At 41.6% G+C, this 7,517-nt stretch overlaps 1 pseudogene; it reads left to right on the forward strand.

The window, feature by feature from the left end:
* Positions 1-3,285: 3,285 nt before the first annotated feature.
* On the forward strand, positions 3,286-6,721 carry LOC137235244 (plexin-A4-like; annotated as a pseudogene).
* Positions 6,722-7,517: the final 796 nt, after the last annotated feature.

Consider the following 7,517-nt stretch of genomic DNA (forward strand, 5'->3'; position numbering starts at 1 on the left):
TCTATCGATATGTCTTTAATAGCGATATAGAGAAAATGTATAGGCAAATTTGGATGGATGCCAACCATACCAAATTTCAGAGGATTGTTTTCCGAAAGGACATTAGTGAACCAATAGGCCTCTACGAGTTAAAGACTGTAACGTTCGGAGTTAACTGCGCTCCATACCTGGCCATCAGAACGCTTCTACAGCTAGCTGACGATGTGGAACATTCCCATCCAACAGCATCGAGCATCCTGCGAGAATGCATGTATGTAGACGACGTATTAGCGGGAGGACACACCATCGCATCGACCATTAAGGCAAGTGATGAAATACGACAGGTACTACAATCAGCTGGTTTTCCACTTCAGAAATGGACATCAAACTCGGAGGCAGTTCTAAAAGACATCCCGAAAACTGATCGACTAAGCGAAGACTTTCTGGCGTTCGAAGACACCAGCACCGTGAAGGCATTGGGCATAAGATGGAATGCGCACTCCGATCTCTTTTATTTTAAAGCAGGACCACTAGAGGATCCAGAAAAACTAACTAAGCGAGAAATATTGTCAGCCATCGCCAAGCTGTTCGACCCATTAGGGTGGCTCGCCCCAATGGTCATAGTGGCGAAAATATTAATGCAGAATATTTGGTTAGAAGGCACCGGATGGGATGAGCCTGTCTCCCCAAATACATTAGAACGGTGGAAAACCTTCACCCAACACTATGGCGAAATAGATAACATACGGATACCGCGGTGGGTAAATTTCTCCCCGGAAGGCGAAATAGAAATCCACGGCTTCTGTGACGCTTCCGAGAAAGCATATGCTGCAGCGATATATATGCGCGTAAAAAGCGACGATCAGGTTTTCATACACTTACTCTTAGCAAAAACCAGAGTAGCTCCAGTGAAAACCATCTCGCTACCACGTTTAGAACTCTGCGGCGCCATGCTTCTCGCAGAAATGATGGAATCAATATTCCGAAATATTCATTTAGGACCAGTAAAAGTTCACCTCTTGACGGATTCAACCATCGTACTCGCATGGATACGCAAGCCGCCCTGTACTTGGTCAACCTTCGTCGCACATCGAATCACCAAGATCCTCGATATGGTCGGTAATAAGGACTGGCTTCACGTTGACTCGGAATCTAACCCGGCGGATTTAGGAAGCAGAGGACTACTAGCGTCAGATTTGGTCAACAATTCGTTGTGGTGGCAGGGTCCTTCTTGGCTACAAGAAGACAATTCTCACTGGCCAGCACAAGATGCCGATTACAACACGTCCGTTGAGGGAAAGAGGGCACAATCGTATGCCACGACAAGGGTAGATCATACAGATATTCTTTACCGATTTTCAGATTTGCCACGAGCTTTGAAAGTGTTATCTTATGTTAGGAGATTCTATAAAAGAACGCTTCCTAAAACCAAAGCAGTGTTCCAAGAAAAGTCGTGCATAATCTCAGCCGATGAGATTAAGGCAACGACTCAAGCCTTAATACGAGTCTTCCAGAAACAATTTTACGGTACCGAATATTTAAAATTAAAGAATAGGGAACCTATTGATCGGAAGAGTGAAATCCTGTCACTCAACCCATACATCGACAAAGATGATATTATCAGAACAGGAGGGCGTCTAGGGGCTTCAAAAGACATGTCATACAACGAGCGGCGTCCGATCATCTTGCCTTACAATTGCAGGCTGTCTCGCCTTGCAGTCATGATGATTCATCATGATTCCCTTCATGGCGAGAACCAGCTCATGCTCCGCCTTATCCGCACCCAGTATTGGATTCCGAATGTCAAGACGATGATCAAAGCCATCATCCACAATTGCAAAACCTGCATTGAGGATGTCCCAAAAACATCTACTCCGACAATGGTACGAACTTTGTCGGAGCTTCCAGATCTCTACGATCGGAATTCAAAGCCTTCCTGGCAGAAAGCCGAGACAAAACAGTCTCCAAGTATAGCCATCAAGCATTAACTTGGCATTTTCTTCCCGCCGGCGCTCCGCATATGGGCGGCCTGTGGGAAGCGGGAGTGAAGAGCTTCAAAAGCCACTTCAAAAAGGTCGCTTCTCTCCATAAATATACCATGGAGGAGTTCCAAACCCTTTTGTGCCGGATCGAGGCATGCCTAAATTCACGGCCTCTCAGCCCGGCGTCCAATGGCCCAACGGACCTGGGGCCACTAACCCCAGGACATTTCCTAACCGGCAGCCACCTGTTGGCTCCACCAGAACCAGATGCCAGTGAGAGCTCTGCCTCGATGATCAATCGATGGCAGAAACTCAAAGCCCTCCATCACACCTTCTGCAAACGATGGAAGGTGGAATATCTATCCGAACTTCAAAAACGAGTGAAGTGGAAGTATCCCAAAGAAAATATAAAAGTGGGAGATCTCTCTGTCCTCAAAGAGGGCAACTTATCTCCCCACGAGTGGAGGCTAGGTAGAGTCGTCAACGTAGACCCCGGCGAAGATAACCGAGTTCGCGTAGTCGACCTCATAACAGAGAAGAGTCAAGTCAGACGACCTTTGGTCAAACTCATCCTTCTTCCAACGGAGGAGATGGATTGCGAGAGGGCCAATAGCTCCTCATAACAATCCCTCCGTTCCTCTCCCTCACTCCCTTCCGAACTCCACCGTCCTATCGAGACCCAAAAACAAACCCTAATTCACTCGCTTACCCAGAGCGAGGGCACCAGAAAATATCCCACAATCGACTCGCTCCCCCGAACGAGGACACCATACCACTCACTCGTTATCCCATAACTAGGATACCAGAACAGCCCTAACGCACAGAACATGAAGGCCTTCGGCCCATGTTATTTGCAATTTTCAAAACAAACCCAAGTTCACTCGCTATCCCATAACGAGGACAACAGAAAAGCCTAACGCAGAAGGGCGAACCGCTCTGCCACAGAAATCAGCTGCGCTCGTTGCCGCGCACATCGCACGCCTACCGCGGATGAGAAAACTCATCTGCCCCAGATATTAGCAGGGTTAAATTCCTTATGCTTTTAGATTAAATAATTTGCAAATAAAAAGCAACTACTTATGTCGTTGATGAAAAGAACAAACAAGAACAGACCCTCTAGATCGCTCATCATCTTAATAGTAGTCAAAGATAGTCAGCCACGATTCAGAAAGCTGAATGGAAAATGATTGAAGAGTTTCAATCACCTAAAGTAACCACATTAGATGCGAAGAGGATTCCACCAGGGTGATTGGGAAACTTTATATATTCAGTTTTTTGAACATTACGAGGAGTCATATCTGACTAGCCTTGTCGCTTAAATTATATGATAACTCATTATTTGGTCAGAAAGAGTAACCCACTGGGTATTGGTACAAGGGGAAATTCAGAATTTAATCACCTACTTGCTGAGGGTAGGTAGAAGATGAAGAGCGTGAACGTATACAAATGCGAACGTAGATGATTATTCATCTACAATTACGTGTGAAGTAGAAGAACAGTGCAACAAAAATAACGAAGGAAAAACTGATTGGCTAAATCGTATGGAAACGTGCCCTAATCCTGAAATTCATTCGTTTTATCCGCAAACTGGTCCATGGGGAGGTGGTACAAATATCACAATACGTGGAATAAATTTAGGTAAAATTGTCACCGATATTTATTCGGGAATACGAATTGCTGGTATAAGTGGTATGCCGTTTCAACAGTATTATTTTCATACAAAGGAAATTGTGTGTAACGTGGACAGCCCCGGTGTGCAATTGTACCATAACGGACGCATCGTTGTTCAAATAGGAGATTACAGGGGTGAGTCGAAAGAAGACTATGAATTCGAGGAACCAAAATTACAAATTTCACGCCGCAATATGGCCCTGTTTCTGGGGGTACTCATTTTCGTCATCATCATATTGAAAACCTGATAGCTTTTGGGTGCTGTATAGGAGTTAATTCTTATACTAGCATCATTGTAAACATCATCAGAGGAATTAGTAAGTGGTTCATCGAGCGAAGGTGGTCGAAAAGCCATTGACTTGCGACGCGTGCGTTGCGCAATACAAGTTGTAATGTTATGTATATCATGGGTTTGTGTTTGCGTTGTTGAAATCCTTGTACGGGTTGCCTTCACATGCTTCCTCGAGTCAGCTGTGTCTACAAGACCTTCATCACCACTATAGTCACTATCGGTAACAATACACCTAAATTTCACAGTTTTACTGCAGTTCATTTTGTGTTTATGACCTCATTAATATTACAATTTAGTGTGTTAGTTTCTCCTACAATTTCACTTCTTCCTGGTTTATTTACATGTAGTTTAACTGTTTCACTTTTGTACGAGTTATGAGGTATTATAACTTCCTCATCTTCGTCAGCCTGACGCCGTCTTAGTATGTTATCTTTAACAGGAGAAACATCGCCATTTTCTTGAGTATTTTTATTTATCTCAACCTAGCTATCACTGTCGCATACATCAATATCTAAGTTTTCAGTATCCTGTACAATTTGAGAACATTCATTGTCTTGACTGTCATTTTGTTGTTGTGAGCTTAAACTTTCTCGCCCACTATCTGCGTTAGAAAGTATTTGTTTACAATTTTCACAATCAAATGTATTGCTCTGGTCGCGCACACAACTGCGATGTACAGCCACTGATCCACATGTTGTACAATAAACTAAGGGATTTGTTGTAGTTGCTGTTCCCGTCCACGCTTGTTATGGCAAATCTCTACGCTACATACGCTGGGTCTTTCTAGCAATTATGCAAACGCATTGGGCACCAACTCCCATTCAGCGTCTTTGTCGTATACGAAAATACCCCAGAACGACATATGCGCTTTGAAGTTCTCACAGTCATTACAGAGCGGACATTTGAAGAAATACCCAGAACTTTTGGCGAATTTTTGCAGACAATACTTGTGAAACCAACCATTTTTACAGCATGGGGCACGTATAATATTTACAGCTCTAAAACGTTTTACTTTCAGCGAAAAGGCTCTCATAACAAATATAACAATTTTCTGTGGGTTTTGGACGTGTAGGTACTTTTCGTACATGTCGATCACAAAATGACCGAAATGTATATAGAAATTGATACATAGCACCATTATCAATGCCACATATCATATGAAAGTTTCGATAGCAACGCACTTTGCAGCAGACAATATTCGCACGCATATTACCACAGTAGATGCATTGAATTGTTGCAACGCGTTTACGTTCTGCTGCAATATCACTAGGCAGAAACCCAAGTATTCCCACATTATCCTTACCACTTTGTTTAAGCCAGAGGATAAATACAAACAATGTGTATGAACTCCCTTCCCACTTTTCTTAAGGAATTCTCCATATAACACACTACTTTGCCGGGCTGAGCCGCACAGTTCGCTCTTAATTTTTAGTGCATTCAATTTTTTTATTATTCGAATTGTGCAAAATATTTATTAAAGTGGCTAGCAAAAGGTTCTTCGGCTAATTGGAAAGTATTTAAATGCAGAATCGATTATTTAAATGCAGGCGAGAATACAAGTTTTTGTCAACGGTCATTTGCCCTGCGAGATATTAAGCTTCGATGTTACACAAACAGTATGTCGTACAGCTCCTTCACCAGGTATCGTTGAAGGGCGACTGAAAATGTTATTTGACAATGGGCAACGTGAATTCAGCGAATACAACTTTAAATACGTTCTTGCTCCCCTAATTGAGCAGGTCTTTTCGGGCCCTAGAGGACAATTAAAAGTTCCCCGAGGCATACCCGCTGGCGGAATTGAAATTTCAGTGACGGGAACTCAATTCAACGATATTCAGAGCCCTAAAATGTACGTTTGCCATAAAAATAATATATATTATAGTCAGTGCAAGGTTGAGTTAGCTATAGGTCCAGGCCATAAAAATAATATATGTATATCATAGTCAGTGCAAGATTGAGTCAGCTACAGATATGATATGCTACTCACCTGTAATTGACACCGATAACGACGTTCTTGCTGCTGAAAATCCAGGGCTTCTTAAACATGAATTCTTAATGGATAATGTTTTGCAAGTTCAAAATTTCTCTAGTAAACATAAAAATAATTTCGAGCTTTATCCCAATCCAATATATTTTAATTTCGAAGAACATATAAAGTATTATAAAAGCGAGTATTTAACGATTAATGGACGCAATTTGGATCGTTCCTGCAAAGAAAGTGATGTAGTAGTACGTATTGGTAAAGGCCTTTGCAATATACCTTCATTATCACTTCAACAATCGACTTTTCGCCCGCCACTAGAGTCAGCCACTGAATCCCACAATGAATCAGGACCAGAAGACATTGTCCATATTGGTCAGTCTTTGGAATATCGGACAGGAATACTTAGCTATGCATCCCCAAATATGATGCATGACTTAAGTAAGAATCTTCTATTATTAATCGGTGGTAGTTATAGTCATGATTTTTGTTGCACTTCTGGCTGCGTATAAAAAAAAAAAAACAAAAAATACATCAGAATCGATTCGAGTTTTACTAAATATGCAAAAAACAAATGGCTATATTAGAACTTAAGAGTCGCGGCAGAATGCAAGAAAGCATTTGCTGAACTTCAAACTGACATGACTGACTTAACTGTGGATCTAACATCTGGCGGAATACCATTTTTAGACGACCGTACATGTGCCATGAAAATTCTTTTTCCAAATCACGAGGACCACATCGTATTGCAATGGGAGCGGCCCGAACTATTACGTAAAGAGAAAGGTCTACGCCTGTTGGGGCAACTTATTATGAATAAAATTTTTTTTTACTGCTATTCATACGAACATTGGAATCCAATCGCTATTTTTCTATGCGTGAGCGAGTCAATGTAGCTTCCCTGATTATGGTCACACTGCAATCAAAATTAGAATATTGTACTGATATACTTAAGACTTTGCTTGGTGATTTCATTGAAAAATGTATAGAGGGCAAAAGTCATCCAATGCGTTTGGCATGAGATGCTCCACCAAAAGGATTAGCCTTCCATCGTGTTCCCAAATGCGCCTTTTTGTAATCCTTATCAGCCCAACGCTGATCGTGGCGATGATTCACATGCTTCCTGGCTGTGCGAAGACCTCTTGGCTTGCCCATAATGTCTAAACTAGCAATGTTAATTTTTTATGCGTTATTACTCCAGGCCACGTCGTAGTAAAAAATGAAATGAAAGAACGGAAAATCACTGGATACATTTCCCGTTGTTTCAATTCATAGGAATTTTACATTCTATACACGGGTATGTATGAATGTGCGTTTTTTTTTTTTGCCTTTGCCGTTGGTATACTGGTACCAGTGAGCGGAATTCTAAAATGGAAATAGTAGTAGTTGGTAGTTTTTACCAAGAAAACAAAAGCTACAGTTCATATTTGTACCAAACAATTAATAATGTCTTGTAAAACAAATAACGCGCATTTCATGGAAATGACACTTTAAAACATGTAAACAAGACAAAATTACATGTACATTTGTATATACCTACATAGCTTATGCCTATACGGTACTCACTTTTTTCCTGTATCATGAGTGTGAGATACTGACAAACATGCACCAA

This window comes from Eurosta solidaginis, chromosome X (genome assembly GCF_040869045.1).
Source record: "Eurosta solidaginis isolate ZX-2024a chromosome X, ASM4086904v1, whole genome shotgun sequence".
In the NCBI taxonomy this organism is placed as follows: Eukaryota; Metazoa; Arthropoda; class Insecta; order Diptera; family Tephritidae; genus Eurosta; species Eurosta solidaginis.